General features: G+C 34.4%; 1 long non-coding RNA gene across 1 annotated transcript in view; it reads left to right on the top strand.

Annotated features, from left to right (window-relative positions):
- Nucleotides 1–86: 86 nt before the first annotated feature.
- Nucleotides 87–25,969, top strand: part of LOC145526859 (uncharacterized) — a 58,276-nt gene continuing 32,393 nt past the window's right edge. The window contains exons 1-2 of the long non-coding RNA XR_014069244.1: nucleotides 87–267; nucleotides 1,551–1,652. This is a non-coding gene — a long non-coding RNA (uncharacterized LOC145526859). The remainder of the gene's footprint in view (nucleotides 268–1,550; nucleotides 1,653–25,969) is intronic.

The following is a 25,969-nucleotide window of genomic DNA, read 5'->3' as shown; positions in this document are numbered from 1 at the left end:
TCACAGCCTTTTTGTGACCTAACCCCAGAATGGCATCCTATTGGTTTGGGTATATTCCATTTATTAAGAGTGATTCCCTGGATGTAGCCCACACTCCAAATAATCATGTGAATATACAGAGGTGGGGGTCAGTGGAAGTGATATCATACTACCTTACAACAATTGAGAGGCAAAAAATTAAAATGAAAAGTAATGAACAAAGATAAAAAGAGAAAATGATTAGTATTGAAGATACACAAGGAAGATTCAACACATGGCTTACTTAAAGTAAATCATAGATTTTTCTGTTATGTATAGATATGTGCTACTTAAAATCAAATAGTACACAATGAAATAAGAGTACCACACTTTGGGAAAGACTTGTCTAGCAGATAGTAAAGGTTCTATAAATGTCAATTATTTTGACAGAGATTAGGAAGTAGTTATAAATGGGTATGTCAGAATTATTCCTGACATTGGAAAGTCCACTTCAGTCATAAATACTAAGCTAAAACATTCAGAAGAACATATGTTACCATAAGGAGGAAAGGATCAGTCTTTGCAGATGAGTTTTGTGGGTATAATTGTGTTTTCCTGCATTCGTTGTTGAAAATAGATGTTAATATCTTAGCCTTTAGCTTGGCCTCTAATATTGTTTAGTGAAGATGAATGGTGTATGCTGAAGTCTGGCATCATCAGTTCTCTCTAGCTTTGTGTCAATTTCCAATGTGCCAGACAGATAATATACAATACTCACTCAAATTATTTCAGAGTTTTTTTCTATTTCAGAATATGTTTATTATGTATTTGATACCGATAGGGATGAGGATGTTGCTGTTAATAGGTGCCAGCATATACCACTCTCTCAGCCAGCTAATCTTTTGCCAAGCTGACATTTGCATCACCAATAATTTTGCAAAATTAGGTTATAAATAGTGTTAGGCAGAATTAGGGCAGTGAGTATAGCTTAAAGGTATATGAATATATATTAATACATATAATCATTTCATTGACATTAGTCCTAAACCAAAAGGAAGAAAGATGACTGGTTAGAAAGGTAATGGGAAATGTGATCTTTGGAAGAAAGTTATCATCTTTTCCTAAAATTCTTAACAGTGAAGAAAATGAATACAGACATAGAAAATCGTAGACTTTAGACTTCAGAGAACAGATTGTGTTGATAAAAAGTAACTTAGGATAGCAAAAGTCTGGGCCCCTAATACAGAATAAACTAAAAAGGTGAAAGAGGCATAAAAACTATGGTCCATGGTTTTACTGCAAGGGAAAAAAAGGGGAAAAAAATTTCCATCTCGGTAGTTGGCAACTTTGCAAGTCCCTGATTATTAGAATTGCTGGGACTTAAGTGCCTGGACAGGTTATAAAATGAATAGTTTAAAAACATTCTAATTTAAAGTGTGTGTATTTCTTCAACTTCTTTTTGGCTGGTAGCTTCATTTTCACTCCTTTTTGAATTTTTTCTCTGTGGAAAGCCAGAGGAAATTAAGTCTTTACACAGTGTTCCAAAATTCTGCAGCTAGGTTATTTATCTCTTCCCATTTCTCCATCTCTAGGCACCACAATAGGCATCCATACAGGAATGGTTGCAATGGGAGTGTGAATTATATATGAAATTTGAAGTGCTTCTCTGCTTTGAGGAGAATTAGCTGTTCCAGGTAATCACTGCTCCAGCTTACAGAAAAGCAGATCAGTATTATGGGGCAGTAGATAAGAGATGGCTCTTTGGAAGTTGAATGTGGAGCTGAGCTTTTCTCCATCTACAAGAATGGGGAAAATTATTTTCTCACTAACTTTTTTTTTTAATGTGGATCATTTGTATAGTCTTTATTGAATGTGTTACAATATTGCTTTCTATTTTATTTTATTTCTTTTGGCCACAAAACATGTGTGATCTTGTCTCCCTAAGGATGGGACCTGCACCCCCTGCATTGGAAGACAAAGTCTTAACCACTAGACCGTTGAGAAGTCTGATCACCTCAGTCACTACAGCCCATTGATATTTGACTCCATTTTTTTCCTAATGTACAAACATCTCCTCTGAGATATGAGGATTTTGTATGGTTGTTTGCTCTTCATGAGAAGATTCTGTCCATCCCTATCTGGGCCCCTTTGGGCTACTATAGCAGAATACAATAGACTGAGTGGCTAATAAACAACAGAAATTTATTTCTCAGTGTTCTAGACGCTGGTAAGTCTAAAATTGATGTGCTAGCCAATTCAGTGTCTGGTGAAGGCCAATTAACTGGTTCACAGCCATTTTCTTGCTGTGTCCCCACACGGCAGGAGAGGTGACAGAGTTCCCTGGAGTCTTTTCATAAAGTCACTAATCCCATTCATGAAAACCCCACCCTCGTGGTCTAAAAATATCCCAGAGGAACCACCTCCTAATAGTATCACACTGGAGAGTAAGAGTTCAACATATGGACCATGGCTCCAAACAATCAATTTTCTAAAAGTATCATTTATCACTAGAGTTTTAACTTAAATGTTCCTTGAGATATCTTATCCTAAACAGAGTTAACTTCCCTTTTTCATATACTCATGCAATTTACATTTCTATTACAAATAATTTATTAAAATTGTAACTAAATGATTCTTCAAGTAACTTTTGATTTCAGGTATTTTGTGCTTACATGGTCTTATTTAGCCCCTTATCTGCAAGAGAAACTCCACAAATGTGTTTCTGAATGAACACATAAATAATTAAATGACATTCACTGGTTCAGTGACAGGCAGGAAACTTGCTCTTTGACCAATGAACTATTACAGCAAATGGAAGCAGAGAATAGCAAAAAAAAAAGTTATTGATTTTGAGTTGCAACTTTGGGTTCAAGTGCTGGCTCTGTTCACTTTTAGCTGTGTGCCAAGAAAGACATTCTAAGGGTTAGCTTCAACTGTAACGAGAAGACACTTTCTTCACACAGATTTCCTGCTTCTAAAAGCCAATCAGTTATCCTAAAATGTTGACAAGGTTTCTTTACAATGAAAACATAAAGTGTATGATATAGTATAATAGTATAATACTGTCCACGCAGCCAGTGACCTGCACAGTTTGCAAAGGTTTCTTAATATCCCCCAAAGGTTATCTATATAACATATAGAAGAAATTTTTATTATATATATATAAAATACATATTATTATATATTATAATTATATATATAATATATGTAATATTATATAGAATTCACCATTGTATCTCAGGAAAAAAATCTAACTTTATCTCTGGTCCTGAATACTGGCATGGTGCACAGCAAGCAGGGAGGAGAAGCCCAAAAACCTAAATGTTAGCAGTATTCTTTCTAAAATTCTGTGCAGTGCAATGTGAAGCTATTATAAACTTGAAGTCTCTACAATTACTATTGTTATAATTTTGCTCTTTCAAGCATTTTAATATTCAAGACAGCAAAATTTCATCACTTTTCTTCTATATTATATATATGATGAAATTTTATCTATATATTTTATATATATGAAATTATATATATAATATATGTTATAATATATATTATATATATTATATATATAATATATATTATATTCTATATTCCATATTATATATTATAAATAATAATAATATATTATATATACAATATAGAAGAAAGTTTTATTGTACATTATATATACAATACATATTATATATAATTATAATATATAATACATATATAACATATAGAATAAAGTTTTATTATATATAATATATATTACATTATACTAATTAATATATATTAAATAATATTACATATATTATATATATTATCTATAATTATAACATATAATATATATAATATATTAATATAATATATATGTTATTATATATTATATGTAATATATATTAAGATATAATATAAATATATATAATATATAATATATAAAATATATAATATTGTATATTATTATATATTCATATTATATATATTATTATAACATATTATATATTAAATATACTATACATTATATATATTATATATATTACACATTATATATATTATATATTACAAATATAATATACCTATTATATATTATAATAATATATATTATAATAATATATAATATATAATATGTGTTATATATGATAATATTATATAATATATAATACATAATATTATGTATTATATATAATATATAATATCTATTATAATATTATATAACATATAATATATAATATAATGTATTATATATAATATATAATATATATTGTATATATATTATATATTATATATATTTACATTATATATACAATATATACATTATATAAAATATATATAATGTATACTATATATAATATACTATATATATTATATATTATATATTAAGCATTATATATTATATATTATATTTTATATATTTTATATATATTATATTATCATATTATATATTACATAGTATATATGATATATATTATTATATATTATTATTATATATTATTCTATATTATTATTCTATAGTATATATATTATTATATATATCATGTTATATTATACTATTATATTATATTATATTACATTATTATATTATATATTATATATCATATTATTATATTATATAATAGATATAATTATATAATTAATATATATTACATAATATATTATATATATTATATAATATATAATATATATAATTATAATATATAATATATGATATATATTATATATTATATTATATTACATTATATTATATTATATTATATTATATATTCTAAATATTCTATATAATTATATATAATATATAATTATATATATTCTATATAATAAAACCTTCTTCTATATGTTATATATGTTTTATATATTATAATTATATATAATAAATTACATATATTATATATCTAATAAAACTTTCTTCTATATGTTATATATGAATTATATTATAATTATATATAATTTATATTATAATATAATATATATTATTATATATTACATATTGTTATTTATTATATATATTATAATATATGTTATTTTATATATTATATATAATATAACATATATGTTATATATATTTTATATACATTTATTAAAAATACATATAGTATATATATTAATATATATATTAAAATATATATTAATAGATATACTATATATTAATATAGATGTATAATATATATATTAATATAATATATAAAAATATATATAATTATATATATATTATATATAATAAACCTTTATTATAATTGTATGTATAATTTATTACATATTACATGTGTTGCATATTAAATATATTTTACACATTACATATGTTATATATTACATATAATTACATATATTACATATAATTACATGTAATTACATATAATCACATATAATCACATATATTATATATTACATATATTACATATATTAGATATATATTCTAATATGTATTATATATTACATTTTAACATTTAAGACAGCAAAATTTATCATCATATATATAATATATATTATAATTATATATATTACATGTATTATATATATGTATATCATGTATATCACATATAATTATCTATATTACATTTATTATATATAATATATGTTAATATAAATATAGTATATATTATGTATATTATATATTATCATATTTATAATAAATATATGATATATTATATTATATGTATTATATATTATCATATAAAATAAATATATTATATATTATGTATAATTATAATTTATAATACATATATTACATATAGAAGAAAGTTTTAATATTTAGAAGAAAATTTTAATATTTAAGATAGCAAAGTTTCATTATAATATATATATTATATATAATATATGTAATATATATAATATGTATTATATATAATATATATAACTATATATAATGTGTATTATATCATATATTATATATTGTTATATATAATAAATATTTTATATATCTATGGAATATATAATATATGAGATATGATATATAATATATATTATATTTCATATATAATTATGATGTGTAATACATATGTAATGTATAGAAGAAAGTTTTATTATATAATATATAATATATGATATATTATATTATTATATATTATTATATAATATATAATATATAATATATATTATTATATATTATATATTGTATATATTATATATTATATTATATATTATGTATAATACATATATATTATGTATATTATATATTATTATATATTATAATAATATTATATATATATTATCATACATATAATTATAATAATATATTATATATTATCATATAATAAAACTTTCTTTTTATTATATATGTAATTTATTACATATTACATATATTACATATTACATATGTTACATATGTCATATAATTAGATTTAATTGCATATAATTACATATAATCACACATATTATGTATTACATGTATTACATATATTATATATATTAATATAGATTATATATTACATTTTAATTTTTAAAACAGCAAGATTTGATCATTATATATTATATATAATATATATAATATGTATATAATATATATAATATATATAATATATATATTATATATTATAGATATTGTATATATACTATATATATATTGTATATTACATTTTAATATTTAAGATGGCAAAATTTCATCATCATATATATATTATATATTATATATAATTATATATAATATATTATATCATTAATGTAATATAATTATAATATAATTAATATATTATTATAATAATATGATAATAGTACATTATTTTATTATATATTATAATATTATATATTATATTATATTTTATATAATACATATTATATATATAATATATATATGATGATGAAATTTTGCTGTCTCAAATATTAAAATGCTTGAAAGAGAAAGATTATAATAATAATGGTTATAAAAACTTCAAGTTTACAATAGCTTCACATTGCACTGAACAGATTTTCAGAAAGAGTACTGCTAACATTTAGGTTTCTGGGCTTCTCCTCCTAGCTTGCTGTGCACCATGCCAGTATTCAGGACCAGAGATAAAGTTAGATTTTTTTCCTGAGATAAAATGGTGAATTCTATTTATTTCAGCAAACAATTCTTTGCTATTGCCTTATGCTTAATTCTGTATGAGATAATTAACAAGATAGTAAAAAAGTACAACAGATACTACTTTGAAAATGATCTATGTATAAAAAGTAGTACAGAAATAGCCATGATGTAGGTTTAAACTCCTTCCTTGTGCAGGATAATGATCCCAGCCCTGCGCATTAGAGAGTCTCAGAGAAATTGTCTGCCTCTGAAAGTAAAGATGCTATAAGCCCTTGGTGGGCTCTAGGCAATACTGAGCTCCACACTCTGGAGAAGAATCTACTTTTCTTTTTAGACTGTCCTTCATCAAAACTCCCATTACTAATCTTTTTCCCTCACAGGATGCTATTCAAAGATAGATTAATGATTCAACTGAAACAGATTCCAAAATGGTGACTCTTTAAGCAAAGATTTCTTTGATTTGACTCTATTCATGGAATCCTCTAGGCAAGCATACTGGAGTGGGTAGCCATTTCCTTCTCCAAGGGATCTTCCTGACCCAGAGGTCAAATCCAGATCTCATGCATTGCAGACAGATGCTTTACCATCTGAGCACCAGGGAAACCAGTTTGACTCTGTAAGATTTAAAAAATGAATGAATTTGATAGGCAGAGAACACATTCTCAAATATGCAATGTTTCCCATGATTCTCTAATATTTCTCTCCACAGTGCAACACATTAGTTACCTGTCTTGTCCGTAAGTCAGTGATTTCTTTTCCTGATATTCTCAATTTTAACAGTGACAATCTGTTTAAAGGGGAGAGCCTTAATTAAAAGATGGTAATTTTAAAGGCAGAATTAAAATTTCAGTGGCTTATTAAATAGAGTGTGTACTTTTGTCTTGAAACAGCATTTGTATTTTCAAATGTCACATCAGAAGAGGTGACCATCTTTTAATTCATTTGGACAGAAACACTTCTTACAAAAGTAAGTCCTGCAGATATCACGAAGGATATACACTAGAGAATCCAAATTTCTATGTGGCTTCCCAAATGGCTCATTGATAAAGAATCCACCTGCAATGCAGGAGACATGGGTTCAAACCCAGGGTCAGGAAGAGCCCCTGGAGAAGGAAATGGTGACCCACTCTGGTGTTCTCGCCTGGGTAATCCCCTGGACAGAAGAGCCTGGTGGGCTATAGTCCACAGGGTTGCAAGAGAGTCAGACATGACTTGGCAACTAAACGATAACAAACAAATATTTAGAATCAGGTCAGTGATGTGGGCCAAGTACTGGACACTGGGAGGGAATATGAGAAGAAGGGGTAGACTAGTCAGTATTTTTGGCTTCTAGTCTTTGCTTTGCCTACCTTCAAAAATCAGAAGGAAGATAAGTATGAAACAGTTTTATTGGGTGAAAGGAGTGTCCATGACTGATTCAGGCAGAAGGGCAGCAGAGAGCAGGAACCCCATCTGTACGTGGTGAAGGCAAGCAGAGTATAAATAAGGAGCTGGGTGAGAATTACTTTATTTTATTTTTTTTTTTTTATAAATTTATTTATTTTAGTTGGGGGCTAATTACTTTACAATATTGTATTGTAATAGTTTTTGCCATACATTGGCAAGAATCAGCTATGGGTTTACATGTGTTCCCCTTCCCGAACCCCCCACCCACCTCCCTCCCCCTCTCATCCTTCTGGATCATCCCATTGCCCCGGCCCTGAGCCCTTGTCACATGCATCGAACATGGAATGGTGCTCTGTTTCACATATGACAATACACATGTCTCAATGCCATTCTCCCAGAACGTCCCACCCTCACCTTCTCCCTCAGAGTCCATAAAATTGTTCCATGCATCTGTGTCTCTTATTCTGTCTCGCATATAGGGTTATCGTTACCATCTTTCAGATTCCATATATATGCATTAGTATACTGTATTGTTGTTTTTCTTTCTGGCTTACTTCACTCTGTATAATGGGCTCCAGTTTCATCCATCTCAGTAGAACCAATTCAAATGTATTTTTTTAATGGCTGAGTAATATTCCATTGTGTATATGTACCACAGCTTCCTTATCCATTCGTCTGCTGATGGACATCTAGGTTGCTTCCATGTCCTGGCTATTGTAAACAGTGCTGCGATGAACATTGGGGTACACGCGTCTCTTTCAATTCTGGTTTCCTCGGTGTATATGCCCAGCAGTGGGATTGCTGGGTCATATGGCAGTTCTATTCCCAGTTTTTTAAGGAATCTCCACACTCTTCTCCATAGTGGCTGTACTAGTTTGCATTCCCACCAACAGTGTAAGAGGGTTCCCTTTTCTCCACACCCTCTCCAGCATTTATTGCTTGTAGACTTTTGGACAGCAGCCATTCTGACTGGTGTGAAATGATACCTCATTGTGGTTTTGATTTGCATTTCTCTAATAATGAGTGATGTTGAGCATCTTTTCATGTGTTTGTTAGCCATCTGTATGTCTTCTTTGGAGAAATGTCTGTTTAGTTCTTTGGCCCATTTTTTGATTGGGTCGTTTATTTTTCGGGAATTCAGCTGCAGAAGTTGCTTGTATATTTTTGAGATTAATTGTTTGTCTGTTGCTTCATTTGCTATTATTTTCTCCCATTCTGAAGGCTGTCTTTTCACCTTGTTTATAGTTTCCTTTGTTGTGCAAAAGCTTTTAATTTTAATTAGGTCCCATTTGTTTATTTTTGCTTTTATTTCCAATATTCTGGGAGGTGGGTCATGGAGGATCCTGCTGTGATTTATGTCGGAGAGTGTTTTGCCTATGTTTTCCTCTAGGTGTTTTATTGTTTCTGGTCTTACGTTTAGATCTTTAATCCATTTTGAGTTTATTTTTGTGTACGGTGTTAGGAAGTGTTCTAGTTTCATTCTTTTACAAGTGGTTGACCAGTTTTCCCAGCACCACTTGTTAAAGAGATTGTCTTTTCTCCATTGTATATTCTTGCCTCCTTTGTCGAAGATAAGGTGTCCATATGTGGGTGGGTTTATCTCTGGGCTTTCTATTTTGTTCCATTGATCTATATTTCTATCTTTGTGCCAGTACCATACTGTCTTGATGACTGTGGCTTTGTAGTAGAGCCTGAAGTCAGGCAGGTTGATTCCTCCAGTTCCATTCTTCTTCCTCAAGATTGCTTTGGCTATTCGAGGTTTCTTATATTTCCATACAAATTGTGAGATGATTTGTTCTAGTTCTGTGAAAAATACCATTGGTAGCTTGATAGGGATTGCATTGAATCTGTAGATTGCTTTGGGTAGAATACTCATTTTCACTATATTAATTCTTCCAATCCATGAACACGGTATATTTCTCCATCTGTTTGTGTCCTCTTTGATTTCTTTCATCAGTGTTTTATAGTTTTCTATATATAAGTCTTTTGTTTCTTTAGGTAGATATATTCCTAAGTATTTTATTCTTTTTGATGCAATGGTGAATGGTATTGTTTCCTTAATTTCTCTTTCTGTTTTCTCATTATTGGAGTATAGGAATGCAAGGGATTTCTGTGTGTTAATTTTATATCCTGCAACTTTACTATATTCATTGATCAACTCTAGTAATTTTCTAGTAGAGTCTTTAGGGTTTTCTATGTAGAGGATCATGTCATCTGCAAACAGTGAGAGTTTTACTTCTTCTTTTCCTATCTGTATTCCTTTTATTTCTTTTTCAGCTCTGATTGCTGTGGCCAAAACTTCCAAAACTATGTTGAATAGTAGTGGTGAAAGTGGGCATCCTTGCCTTGTTCCTGACTTTAGGGGAAATGCTTTCAATTTTTCACCATTGAGGATAATGTTTGCTGTGGGTTTGTCATATATAGCTTTTATTATGTTGAGATATGTTCCTTCTATTCCTGCTTTCTGGAGGGTTTTAATCATAAATGGATGCTGAATTTTGTCAAAGGCTTTTTCTGCATCTATTGAGATAACCATATGGTTTTTTTCTTTCAATTTGTTAATGTGGTGTATTACATTGATTGATTTGCGGATGTTAAAAAAACCTTGCATTCCTGGGATAAAGCCCACTTGGTCATGATGTATGATCTTTTTAATATGATGTTGGATTCTGTTTGCTAGAATTTTATTAAGGATTTTTGCATCTATGTTCATCAGTGATATTGGCCTGTAGTTTTCCTTTTTTGTGACATCTTTGTCTAGTTTTGGAATTAGGGTGATGGTGGCCTCATAGAATGAGTTTGGAAGTTTACCATCTTCTGCAATTTTCTGGAAGAGTTTGAGTAGGATAGGTGTTAGCTCTTCTCTAAATTTTTGGTAGAATTCCGCTGTGAAGCCGTCTGGTCCTGGGCTTTTGTTTGCTGGAAGATTTCTGATTACAGTTTCGATTTCCGTGCTTGTGATGGGTCTGTTAAGATCTTCTATTTCTTCCTGGTTCAGTTTTGGAAAGTTATACTTTTCTAAGAATTTGTCCATTTCTTCCAAGTTGTCCATTTTATTGGCATATAGCTGTTGGTAGTAGTCTCTTATGATCCTTTGTATTTCTGTGGAATCTGTTGTGATCTCTCCATTTTCATTTCTAATTTTGTTGATCTGATTCTTCTCCCTTTGTTTCTTGATGAGTCTGGCTAATGGCTTATCAATTTTGTTTATCTTCTCGAAAAACCAGCTTTTAGTTTTGTTGATTTTTGCTATGGTCTCTTTTGTTTCTTTTGCATTTATTTCTGCCCTAATTTTTAAGATTTCTTTCCTTCTACTGACCCTGGGGTTTTTCATTTCTTCCTTCTCTAGTTGCTTTAGGTGTAGAGTTAGTTGATTTATTTGATTTTTTTCTTGTTTCTTGAGGTACGCCTGTATTGCTATGAACCTTCCCCTTAGTATTGCTTTTACAGTGTCCCATAGGTTTTGGGTTGTTGTGTTTTCATTTTCATTCGTTTCTATGCATAATTTTATTTCTTTTTTGATTTCTTCTGTGATTTGTTGGTTATTCAGAAGCGTGTTGTTTAGCCTCCATATGTTGGAACTTTTAATAGTTTTTTTTCCTGTAATTGAGGTCTAATCTTACTGCATTGTGGTCAGAGAAGATGGCTGGGATGATTTCAATTTTTTGGAATTTACCAAGGCTAGATTTATGGCCCAGGATGTGATCTATCCTGGAGAAAGTTCCATGTGCACTTGAGAAAAAGGTAAAATTGATTGTTTTGGGGTGGAAACTCCTGTAAATATCAATTAAATCTAATTTGTCTATTGTATCATTTAAAGTTTGTGTTTCCTTGTTAATTTTCTGTTTAGTTGATCTATCCATATGCGTGAGTGGAGTATTAAAGTCTCCCACTATTATTGTGTTATTGTTAATTTCCCCTTTCATACTTGTTAGTATTTGCCTTATATATTGTGGTGCTCCTATGTTGGGTGCATATATATTTATGATTGTTACGTCTTCTTCTTGAATTGATCCTTTGATCTTTATGTAGTGTCCTTCTTTGTCCCTTTTCACATCCTTTATTTTAAAGTCTATTTTATCTGAAATGAGTATTGCGACTCCTGCTTTCTTTTGGTCTCCGTTTGCATGGAATATGTTTTTCCATCCTTTCACTTTCAGCCTGTGTGTGTCCCTAGTTTTGAGGTGGGTCTCTTGTAGACAGCATATATAGGGGTCTTGTTTTTGTATCCATTCAGCAACCCTTTGCCTTTTGGTTGGGGCATTCAACCCATTTACATTTAAGGTAATTATTGATAAGTATGATCCCGTTGCCATTTACTTTGTTGTTTTGAGTTCGTGTTGAAACATCCTTTCTGTGTTTCCTGTTTAGAGAAGATCCTTTAGCATTTGCTGGAGAGCTGGTTTGGTGGTGCTGAATTCCCTCAGCTCTTGCTTGTCTGTAAAGCTTTTGAATTCTCCTTCATATCTGAATGAGATCCTTGCTGGGTACAGTAATCTGGGTTGTAGATTATTCTCTTTCATTACTTTAAGTATGTCCTGCCATTCCCTTCTAGCCTGAAGGGTTTCTATTGAAAGATCAGCTGTTATCCTTATGGGGATCCCCTTGTGTGTTATTTGTTGTTTTTCCCTTGCTGCTTTTAATATTTGTTCTTTGTGTTTGATCTTTGTTAATTTGATTAATATGTGTCTTGGGGTGTTTCGCCTTGGGTTTATCCTGTTTGGAACTCTCTGGGTTTCTTGGACTTCTGTGACTATTTCTTTCCTCAATTTAGGGAAATTCTCAACTATTATCTCCTCGAGTATTTTTTCATGGCCTTTCCTTTTATCTTCTTCTTCTGGGACTCCTATGATTCGAATGTTGGGGCGTTTCATATTGTCCCAGAGGTCCCGGAGGTTTTCCTCATTTCTTTTGATTCTTTTTTCTTTTTTCCTCTCTGCTTCGTTTATTTCCATCATTCTATCTTCTACCTCACTTATCCTATCTTCTGCCTCCGTTATTCTACTGTTGGTTCCCTCCAGAGTGTCTTTTATCTCCTTTATTTCATTATTCATTCTATATTGATTCCTTTTTATTTCTTCTAAGTCCTTGATAAACATTTCTTGCATCTTCTCAATCTTTGTCTCCAGGCTATTTATCTGTAACTCCATTTTGCTTTCAAGATTTTGGATCATTTTTATTATCCTTATTCTAAATTCTTTTTCGGATAGATTCCCTATCTCCTCCTCTTTTGTTTGGCTTTGTGGGCATTTCTCATTTTCCTTTACTTGCTGAGTATTTCTCTGCCTTTTCATCTTGTTTAGATTGCTGTGTTAGGCGTGGCCCTTCTGTATTCTGGTAGTATGAAGTTCCTCTTTGTTGTGGAGGTTCCTCACTGCGGTTGGGGTTGGACAGGTGGCTTGTCAAGGTTTCCTGGTTGGGGGAGCTTGTGTCGGTGTTCTGGTGGGTGGAGCTGGATTTCTGCTCTCTTGAGTGTAATGGAGTGACCAATATTAATTTTTGAGATGTCTATGGATTTGGTGTGCCTCTGGGCAGCCTGTATATTGATGCTCAGGTCTATGTTCCTGCGTTGCTGGAGAATTTGCGTGGTATGTCTTGCTCTGGAACTTATTATCTCTTGGGTGGAGCTTGGTTTCAGTGAATTTATGGAGGCTATTGGATGGTCTCTTATTAATTAATGTTTCCCCTGGCTTTCAGTCTTATTCTTGCAGTAGCCTCAAGACTTCTCCTTCCATACAGCCTCAATAATAAAACTTTTAGGTTAATGGTGAAAAGATTCTCCACAGTGAGGGATACCCAGAAAGGTTCACTGAGTTACATGGAGAGATGAGGTGGGGGGGGGTGGGTTGAGGTGACCAGGAGGGGAAGAGGGGAATTCAAATGTGGAGAGAGCAATCTAGCCAGTAAGCACTTCCCTCTGTGCTTTCCACAGTTTGGAACCCTCAGAGTGATTCACAGAGATACATAGAGAGGGGGGAGGAAGGTAACAGAGGTGAGCATGAGTAGAAAGGGAGGAATTAAGAGGGGAGAGAGAGATCTGGGCAGTATCCTGTTCCTGAAGTGTTCTCTGGTACCCAGAACACCCTCAGAGATTCACAGAATTGGGTTGAGAAGAGAAGGAGGAGGGTGGGAGATAGAGGTTCCCTGGGGGAGAAGAAAGAGCATCAATAGGGGGAGAGAGTGATCAGGCCAGTGATCACACTCCTGAGTAAAAATGGGTCCTAAAGATTGGGTTCTTAAATGTACAAAGTTGATATCAAATATGTAAAACACAGATTAAAAATCTAGAGTAGAGGTTAGACTCTTATAAAACTTACAATCTAAAAAAAAAAAAAAAAGAAAAAAAGGAACAGTGTAAAAAGAAAAAAAACAGTAAAACAGTAAAAAAAAAAAAAGAAACAGTAAAAAAATGTAGAACAGGAAAAAAACATTAAAAAAAAAAAGAAAACACAAAAGGTATAAGATATATGTATGTAGTTTGCTTCAAAAATAGGGGTTTTTTTTTTTTTGCAAGTTAATAGTGGGTTATGAAAATGAAAGTTAAAGGTGTAATAGAGGACTTGAAGAAAAAGGAAAGAAGAGAAAAAAAAATTTTTTTAATTAAAAAAAAATTAAAAAAAATAATAATAATAATAGTAAAAAATATATATATCCCGGACTTTCTCTGGAGCTGTTGTGAGCAGTGTGGGATCTGCTCAGTTTTAGATAGATCCTTATTCCTGCTTATACTTTTCAAGATCTGTAGGTCCTTTTTAATGCAGTCGGTATTAACTACAGGGATCTTAATCTGTTGGCCTGTCCCTTCCAAAGCACTTCCCTCTGTTTATTTGGCTTCTGTTTGGAGATCTCTTCAGTATCTAATTTCCGCCCTGCAACAAAGCGGTGGAGATGATCTCTTTAGGTTCGCTTGTTCAATCGTGCTGTGGGGAGGAAGGAACACTGCAATTCTGGCGTGTGTGTGGTAAGCTCACAGTGTCTCGGCCGCACTGGGTTCGCCCCCGCTCACGGCGTGTGTGCTTTCCCCGTCTACCCTGCTCAGGCTTCAGGTTACTCGGCCAGGGAGCGGGCCCTGAGCTGCGTGCACTTCCCAGGTCTAAGCCGCTCAGGTTCAGGCTCCCGGTTACTCCACAAAGGCGCAGACTCGGTTTCGCCCGCGGCTTGTGCCGTTCCCGGTCGGAGCTGCCCAGGCGGCCAGGAGTTTGGCGAGGGCGCTGTCCCCTGTTGGGTCGGTGCGGCTTATCACCTCCCTGGTCCCCGCCTCGGTTTACGGGCGCGCCCGGCTCCGGTGTGCTTTGTGTCGGTTCTGGGGAGCTGGTCTCTGGCTGCGACCCTCCCGGCTGCTGTCGACCCTCCGGGATCTCAGGCAGTCTTTGCTTAAAAACTGGGAGCCTGTTTGCAGTTTGGTAGGGGGTGCCCTCTCTGGAGCCGAGTTTGCCCCTTTCCGGCTCTGGCGGGCCCTGCCTGCCCGCTGTGTCCGGCGGGGGATGGCGCGGTCCGCAGCTGGCTAGCTCTCCTCTGGTATCGCTCAGTCCTTTGTTCTGTGAGCGGGCCGGCAGTGCCTTAGAGTTGGGCTTTTCGCGGGATAGTTCTCTCTCTCTCGCTGTCCCACAGTTTAGGTTACTATCTCAAGTTAGCTCCCTCAGATTGTCCTCGGGGCACTCGGGCCCGGTCCTTACCCTAGGCAATGCCGCCCGCTCCTCTCCGTTCAGCCCCCACTTGCTGGTGGCGGATGATGCGAGCGTCTGGGGTTCTTTGCTGGGAGTTGCTTTAGGCACGTAATCTGTGGATTTTATTTATTTTTTCCTCCCAGTTACGTTGCCCTCCGAGATAAAAAATCCTCCCCCACACCCGCCGGTGAGAGGGTTTCCTGGTGCTTGGAAATTCCTCCTCTTTTACGACTCCCTCCCCGGGACGGGTCTCCGTCCCTAACTCTTTTGTCTCTTTTTCTCTTTTATAATTTCTCCTACCTCTTTTGAAGATAATGCGCAGTTTTTGTGAAAGCCTGACGTCCTCAGCCAGCCTTCAGAAGTAGTTTTGTGAAGTTTGGTCAGCGTTCAGATGTTCTTTCGATAAATTTGTGGAGGAGAGAGTGGTCTCCACGTCCTATTCCTCCGCCATCTTCTGCTCTTCCGAGAATTACTTTAATATTCTACCTCTAAGTTGGAAAAACATTATAAGAGACCATACAAAATGCAGCACATGGATGTCTGATAACAGCTTTATTAACAATTGTCCAAACTTGGAAGCAACCATGATGTCCTTCAGTGAATGGGTAAGTAAGCTGTGGTACATCCAGACAATGAAATATTATTCAATGATAAAAGAAATGAGCTATCAAGCCATGGAAAGACATGGAGGAAACAAGTGCATATTAATCAGGGAAAGAAGCCAATCTGATAAGGCTACATGCCATATGAGTCCAAGTATATTACATTCTGGCAAAGGCAAAAGTGTGGAGACAGTAAAAAGATAAGGGTTTTCTGAAGGATGGGAGAGGAAGGTGTGATGGAATCAGTGGCACACAGAGGGTTTTTCTGGAAGTGAAAGTGTAGATAGATACCGTAATACTTTTGTCCACACCCATAGAATGCGTAACATCAAGAGTGAAGCCTAAGGTAAACTGTGGACTTTGGAAGATAATTATGGATGGATGTAGCCTCATCTTTGGGAACAAAGGTACCTTTCTGGTGAGTGACGTTGATAATGAGGGAGGCTATGCATGTATGAGGGCAGAGATTATGTGGGGAAACTTGGTACTTCCCCCTCAGTTTTGTTATAAACCTAAAACTGTTCCCCCAAAAGGAAGTCTTAAAAAAGGGAGGATGATGGCCCTTCGTGTGCGCCTGCCCATCTCCAGTCTCTCTGCTCAAATGGTACCACTGTCATTCTTGGATGTCTCATCAAGCTCTCCCTTGTTGGATCTCCAGTTATCTTTTCTCATGTAAACCTCTCTTTATTGGTTTGTTTATGTTTCTCTTAGAACAAAATCTTTAATAACTTATTGTGATAAGCGTATAAATGATACATTTTTTGAGCTTTTGTATTTCTGAAAATGCCTTTTTTAATATCCTTTATTGTTTTTTGCCTGGTTATAGAATTCTGAGTTGGAAATAATTTTACTTCAGAATTTTAAAGTCTCTCTTTTCCAACAGCTTATAGAATTTCCTCTTTGTATCAGTGTTTTGAGATTTCACAGTGATAGGCCATGGTATGGACCTGTTTTCATCCATTGAGATGGGCACTTGATGTGTCTTTTTAATCTTTCAGTTCTGAGAATTTTCCTTCAATTATTTTATTTTTTATCCTCTTTTTTTTTCTGTTCTTTGTTTCTGGAATTCCTATTATACAGACCATGAAACTTCTCTATTGATGCTCTAATTTTCTTTCTTTTTCACTACTATTTTCCATTTGTCTGTTGATTCTGGAACATTTTCTCTGATTTATTTTCCAATTCTTCTACTATTTAAAAAGTATTTTCTTTTCAGCTGTCATGTTTTTAAACTCCAAGAGTTCCTTTTTGTTTTCTGAATATTCATTTTTTTCTAATATCCTATTCATTTTTCCTGCAAGTGCAGTATCTTCTCTTGTCTCTATGGGAATATAAATACTTTATAAGATTTTTATAAAATTGTTCTTCTCCCTGCATTGATTTCTGTTCTTTCAAGTCACTTTATATCTGTATGTCTTAGTTTTTATTTTACCTGTTAGAAACTTTCATCTGCTTTTTGAAAAACATATATGAAAATTAAAAGACAGTTATAAGTCATATAGCTGATAAAGGACTTCTATCCAGAATATAGGATGACCTCTTAAAACTCAAATAAGAAAACGAAACAAAAGTAGACAAATTTTTGAACTGATGCTTTCCACAGAAAAATATGCATGAATGATAAATAATCCCAGGAAGAGATGATCAACATTCTTAGTCATTAAGGAGATGTAAATTAAAGCCAAAATGAGGTACACTGCACACCCACTATAATAACCATAATAAAATAGGTTGACAATGCCAATCTACTTCAAGAGAGTATGAAGAAAAATCCACTCTAACTTATTCTAATTTGGAAAATGATTTGGTTGCTTCTTAAAAATTTAAACATTCACTTACCATGAGGCCCAGTCACTCCACTCCTATGTTTGCGCCCTAGAGAAATGAAAGCCTATATCCATGTAAAGATTTTTATTGCAGTAGTTAAAACCTGGGAGTTAGCCAAATATCCATCAATGCATAAACAGAAAAGTTGTGGTACATCCATACAATGGGATACTGCTCAGTAACAAAGATGATTGACTATTGACGTACCTAACAATGTTTACGAATCTCTTATCCTGAGAGAAAAAGACAAAAAGAGAATACGTGCTGTATTGCTCCATTTATGTGTAAAATGCAAACTAATCAATAATGACAGAAAGGAGAGGATTTGATGTAGAAGGAGAGGGCCTTGAGAGTGGATTAAAAAGGAAGAAGAAACTTTCATGGGTTATAACAAAAGTTTATGGTTGTGTTGATTACATAGGTTTATAAAAATGTCACATCAAGTTATTGCTTTAAATGTGCAATTTTGTATGTAAAATACACACACATAAAAACATAAAGCTATTTAATGAAAAAAACTGTCTTCATTAGCTTGAGTCTCTACCTCAGCTCTCAGTTGTCACAATATTTACCACTTTCTGAACCAATATCATCCTGCCTTATTTATTATAATTTTATAAAAAAAAAAACAAAACACAGTTGTTAGAGCAGACCATCTACCAGACATTTTGGATATTTCTGGATGTTACACATTCAGATTAACTATAAAATTAGTTTGTTATATCCCATAAAAATTCTTGAGGTAGGTTCTACTTTAATTTTAGAAAAACTGATGGCCTTACTGTCATGAATATGCCTCTCCATAATAATAATTTTCCTATCAAATTATTTTCAAGCATATTGTTCAGTAATATTTTATGATTATTTTTCCATAATGATTTGCTTTCCTCCTGTTAGATTCCTAGTCAATTTCTTAAAAGATTTTTCTGATACAATGGATATTTGTCTTCTAACTCTACCCTTTTTTGTTGTTATTGCTGCTGACTCTATTTCATTGAACTTTGTTTATTAGTCTAGCTTTCCAGTGAAACAATGAACTCTAATAATGACTCCAATAATTAACCAGCAAATAGATAATCTTATATGCAAAAATTAAAACCAAAATAAAGTTTGTTAATTTTTTTTATAATCTGGAAAGATGACATTATATGAGGATTATCTATTCTTTGGTGATTTGGCCAAAATCACAATTAGCTTCACCAGGCAAATATTGGGACATTGAGAACTGATGATTTTGATTAAAGATTCTTTATAGCATTTGATTTAAGTTGGGTATTTTTTTCTGATATCACTTTGATAATTGTATTTTCTCTAGAAAGAAAGTTCATTTTATCTATATTTTCAAGATTTTTAATCAGAAAATTGTCCCTAAAATGATCTTGCAAAGACAAAAGAAAGCATGAAGATATTATCATTTTTCAGAATTAACTTCAATAAAATGAAATATTTAAAATCTTGTCTTAATTCCATTAACATTTTCAACAGAATAGCTTTTTTGGTTAAATAATTTTAATATTTGCTTACTATGTCATTTATTCTATTAGCAGTTATTTTCCTAGATTCTTGAATTTATTCTACTAAAAGGTTTTTTCTAGATTCTTAAATTTAATGCTTAGCTATTTTTTTTTTAAACTCTCTTTTTAAATGAATGCAATTAAGGTGAAAATTTAACTTGTCCTTGAGTGTGCTAAGGACAATCTCAAAACATAGATATGTATATAGTACCATTTAGCCATTTCATAGCCATACTGTGGCACTAGCAGGGACAAATACTCCCATTTTTCATTGAGCAGACATGTTGTGAAGGGTTCAGTGCTTCTCTTTTATTATTCACACATTTGTAAATTTTCAAGCTGGAAAAAGTGTTCTATAACCACTGACTCACTGGCTGTCTAATCAGTGCTCTGAATATGAGTATGTGTTAAAAGTGCATCTAGACACAACAGCGAAATCTCCAAGGCTAGTCCATGCATGGAAATGCTCTTAAAGATAATTTAATCCCAGTCCTTCTTGGGATTTTGGTTATGAGCAAGGACTTTATTATGAAAAAACATCCTTCAGTGTTTAATTCTGTCTTTGCATCTCATATGAGGTATGTTGTAGGACACAATTTGATTTTCCTTCTTGGATCAGGTTAGCTGTAGACAAGATGGAGTCCTGACTTGGGTCTTCTTGAGTCTTCATATGCACAGGGTTTCCTTGGTAGCTCAGCTGGTATAAAAATCACCTGCAATGCAGGAGACCCAGGTTCGATTCCTGGGTCCTGGGTCAGGAAGATCTCCTGGAGAAGGGATAGGCTACCCATTCCAGTATTCTTGGGCTTCCCTTGTGGCTCAACTGGTAAAGAATCCACCTACAATGTGGGAAACCTGGTTTTGATCCCTGGTTTGGGAAGATACCCTGGAGAAGGGAAAGGTTACCCACTCCAGTATTCTGGTCTGGAAAATTTCATGGACTGTATACTCCATAGGGTCGCAAAGAGTTGGAAACAGAGTGACTTTCACTTTCATGTGCACAATATCTATAATTCACTCTGAGAACTGGATAAACAGAAACATGATTTGGGTGAAAGTATCAGGATGACATCATGAGATTAGGCTTGAATTTATCCATCATCTCTAAACACAGTAAGGAAAGGCAATTTTTAAAGAACAAGAAAATTATTAAGAATGCTAAACTCAAAACAAAATTATCTCCTTGGACCAGAAAGGGAACAGAAGTTCAGAGTAGTAAGTTAATAATTAAGGACTGGAGCCAGGGCCTGCTGTGCTCTGAGTCTGGACAAAGCTAGGCTTTGCCTCCTGCAGAGCAATGGGAGCCAGAGCTCCATGTTCATGGCAGGAGAGCAGAGTCAAGTTAATTGCATGAAACCAGGGGCAGGTGCAGCGCTCACTAGCCTATGAAATATGGTCAAAAGAAAGTTGTGGCTACTGCCTGGGACTACAGCTTCTGTACACGTGTCTATCTGCAGTGTTGAACGATTCAGACAAAGTCTTATAACACAATTGAAAGTAAGTCACTGGGCATTTACTGACTGATTTTGAGATGGACCCATGTTAATGAGAGAACTGGAACCTTGAACCTTTATAAAAATTGGTCCCGAGCGAGAATTCTCTTGGGAACCAGGTTGTATCTCTGAAAAATGGGATTTCTTTGGCAACCAAAAACAGATTCTCCTACATTGAAGTAAGAGGGATGGGAGGAGGCTTGTTCCAGAGATTAAGGTTTATCCTTTGCCCCAGGCAGAATCCAGGAAATAGCTATGCAGCTCATCAAGAGCCACAGAAATAAGTTTTTAGATAGGCTATAGAAATATCCAAGCCTCGGTCTATATCTCGTGGACATAGCAGAGATTTTCTAGACTCACAGAGGCCAGAAAGACAAAAGTGGCCTTGAGATCAGTGATAGATGGTTGTGTGGGAAGATGACATTCAAGGGATACTGATGAACAGTCACCTCCCCATCCTCCCACATGCTTTACATCTGACCTAGGTGAGCCCCTTAGACACAATCCCATACAAAAGGAATATTCTCATTTGATTGACATTAATTTTCCTGTTCTGGCAAATTGTGAGTTTAAAATAGAGATTATGTAGGATTACAGAAAAATGTTATCTGTCTTGATTCATACCAGATTCCAATATAAATAATTCAGCCCGGTAAAATATGTTGTTATGTTACTATGAGGTTAATGAAATGAGCAGGGAAGCCTCTCAAGCTAACCAACTAAGAGTGCCACGGGTCCAGCCATGCCATTCAAATTCCTCTCTATCCTGCATGGAGTTTGGCACCATCTATTAGTGGTGGTTGCTCTGGCTTAAGCTTTGATGAAAATGTCTCTGGTCCTCTGACTGGCTGAGATTCCAGAGTGGCAGCAAAGGCAGACATTCAAGTTATGTGCTCCTGATGAGGTCCCTTTTTGTTGCTGTGGGGAATTTTTTTTTTCTTTTGCATCTTCTTTCTCAAGAAAACAGAGGTTTCCTTCAGGTTAGCCATTCTCTCACCATCTTTTTTGAGGTGGTGTTAAGGAGAATAATCAATTTATAGGATATGGCAACCCACTCCTGTATCCTTGCCTGGAGAATCCCATGGACAGAGGAGCCTAGCAGGCCATGGTCCATGGGGTCTCAGAGAGTTGGACACGACTGAGGCAACTAAGTACAAGCACGCACAAAAGCAGCACGTTATCCCTGAAAGCTGCAGATGGGGTATACTCGGGACCCCCTCTTCTAATCTTTTCATCACCCTAGATATAAACAAAAGGTGCCCACTATGAAATCTTCAGGAGAAGGAAATGGCAACCCACTCCAGTACTCTTGCCTAGAGAATTCCGTGGACAGAGGAGCCTGGTGGGCTGCTGTTCGTGGGGTCTCACAGAGTCAGACATGACTGAAGTGACTTAGCAACAGCAGCAACAGCAGTTTCCCAACCCAGGGATCAAACCGGAGTCTGCTGCACTGCAGGCAGATCCTTTACAGGCAGACTGGAGTCGGAGAGTAAAGTCCCTAATTCTCAAGATGGTCAGGTAGGGAGTCGGGTATCAGATATTAGAATGGGCCATGCAATCACAGGCACATCAGCAGTAAGAATGACTGGCTGAAGATGAGAAGTCTACCTGCAGATATTCTGACAAAATAAGCCCCAAGATGCTTAAACAATCCTGGGAAGAGAGAGGTGTTCACCAAGAATGACTAGTATGAATGACTTGTCAACTTTTGTAAGCACAGACACAGAGCTAGATTTGTAAACATAGATTTACATTTAGAAAAATAAAGCAACATAAGTATTTGTGCACATTCATACTTAAGATAAACAGAAAATAAGGTATCGAGAAAATGTTATAAATGCCTAATGAAAAATTAAATTTTTCCAAAAAACTAATTTTATGGCTATAAGTTTTGTCTCTATGACATGTTAATTTCTCAGCTTTCAGTTTCTTGGAAAATTTCTTTGAGCTTAATATTTATCTCTGACTTAACCTTCAGTTGTACTTTTATTTCTGTAATATTTCTGTAAGCATTTTGAAATCCTCATCCTTCTTAAAAATTTCTGAGGTCTTAAAATTGAATAATAAACCACTAAGGGTAACTGGATATACACAGTGCCTTCTATGATAAAATGTTTGAATGTGTTTATTAGCAATGGATAACATAACCCGAAACTGGAAAACTTCTAAAAGAAAACATGGGGAAATTTTCACAACATTATTTTAGCAATGATTTCTTGGATATGGCACAGAAAACAAAATTAAACATAGATAAGTGGGACTGCATCAAACTGAAAAACTGCTTTCTACATAGGAAACAATCAACGAAATGAAAAAGTGGCCTTTTAGAAGGTCATATACCATGGGAGAAAATACTTGCAAGTCATATATCTTACAAGAGGTTACTATGCTTTCCTTGGAAAGAAAGTTGTGACAAACCTAGACAGTATATTAAGAAGCAGAGATATAATTTTGCCGACAAATGTCCGTATAGTCAAAGCTATGGTTTTTCCGGTAGTCATGTATGAATGGGACTGTAAAGAAGGCTGAGTGCCAAAGAATTGATGCTTCCAATTGTGGTGTTGGGGAAGGCTTCTGAGAGTCCCTTGGTCTGCTAGGAGGTCAAACCAGTCAATCCTAAAGGAAATCAACCCTGAGTATTCACTGGAAAGACTGATGCTGAAGCTGAAGCTCCAATACTTTGGCCACCTGATGTGAAGAGCTGACTCATTGGTAAAGACCCTGATGCTGGGAAGATGGAAGGCGAAAGGAGAAGGGGGAGGCAGAGGATGAGATAGTTAGATAGCATCACTGACAATGAACATGAATTTGAGCAAACTTTGGGAGATAGTGGAGGACAGAGGAGGCTGGCGTTCTGTAGTCCATGGGGTCACAAAGAGTTGGACATCACTTAGTGACTGAACAACAGCAAAATGAAAAATATAGGGCTTCTCCAGTGGCTCAGTGGTAAAGAATCTGCCTGCAATGTAGGAGACACGGAATGCAGGAAATTCAGGTTCGATCCCTCATCCCCTGGAGAAGGAGATGGCAACCCACCCCAGTATTCTTGTCTAGGAAATCCATGGACCAAAGAGCCTGGCAGGTTACAGTCCATGGGGTCACAGAAGAGTCAGACATTACTGAGTGACTAAATAACAAAAAGCATGCAAAATATATAGGAACTCCTGAAATTTAATAACAAAATGCTCAGTTAAAAATGAGGAAAAGACTTGAATAGACATTTCTCCATAGAAAACATACAAAGCTAATAAGTGTATAGAAAGAAGATCAACATCACTCATCATTAAAGAAATGCAGATCAAAAAAATGAGATATCATCTCACACTTACTAGAATGGCTGTTATAAAAACAAACAAAACACAAAACATAGCCAGTGTTGTAGATGACATGTAGATATTAGAACCCTTGCACATTGTTGGTAAAAATGTAAAATAATGTGCGTGTGTGTGTGTGTGTGTTTCAGTCACTTACTCTTGTCTGACTCTGTGACTCCATGGACTGTAGCCCCGCTAGTCTCCTTCGCCTGTGGAATTCTCCAGCCAAGAATACTGGCGTGGGTTGCCGTTTCCTTCTCCTTTAAAATAATATAGGTACTATGGAAATCAATGTAGAGGTTCCTCACAAAAATTAAAATGGAAACACTGTGATCCAACAGTCTCGCTTTTGGGCACTTCTCAAAAAGAACTGAAATCAGGATTGCAAAGAGCAATTTGCATTCTCACGTTCATTGCAATATTATTTACAATAGTTCAGTTCAGTTCAGTTCAGTCGCTCAGTCGTGTCCGACTCTTTGCGACCCCATGAATTGCAGCACGCCAGGCCTCCCTGTCCATCACCAACTCCCGGAGTCTACCCAAACCCATGTTCATCGAGTTGGTGATGCCATCCAACCATCTCATCCTCTGTCGTCCCCTTCTCCTCCCGCCCCCAATCCTACCCAGCATTAGGGTCTTTTCCAATGAGTCAACCCTTCGCATGAGGTGGCCAAAGTATTGGAGTTTCAGCTTCAACATCAGACCTTCCAATGAACACCCAGGATTGATCTCTTTTAGGATGGATTGATTGGATCTCCTTGCAGTCCAAGGGACTCTCAAGAGTCTTCTCCAACACCACAGTTCAAAAGCATCAATTCTGCGGCGCTCAGCTTTCTTCACCATCCAACTCTCACATCCATACATGACCACTGGAAAAACCATAGCCTTGACTAGACGGACTTTTGTTGGCAAAGTAATGTCTCTGCTTTTAAATATGCTATCTAGGTTGGCCATAACCTTCCTTCCAAGGAGTAAGCGTCTTTTAATTTCATGGCTGCAATCACCATCAGCAGTGATTCTGGAGCCGAAAAAAATAAAGTCTGACACTGTTTCCACTGTTTCCCCATCTATTTCCCATGGAGTGATGGGAGCAGATGCCATGATCTTAGTTTTCTGAACGTTGAGCTTTAAGCCAACTTTTTCACTCTCCTCCTTCACCTTCATCAAGAGGCTCTTTAGTTCTTCTTCACTTTCTGCCATAAGGGTGGTGTCATCTTCATATCTGAGGTTATTGATAT

Source organism: Giraffa tippelskirchi, chromosome 11 (genome assembly GCF_054371585.1).
Source record: "Giraffa tippelskirchi isolate mGirTip1 chromosome 11, T2T-mGirTip1v1.2.pri, whole genome shotgun sequence".
Taxonomy (NCBI): Eukaryota; Metazoa; Chordata; class Mammalia; order Artiodactyla; family Giraffidae; genus Giraffa; species Giraffa tippelskirchi.
Note: the sequence above shows the minus strand (reverse complement) of the source record. Positions and strands in the feature narration are given on the sequence as shown.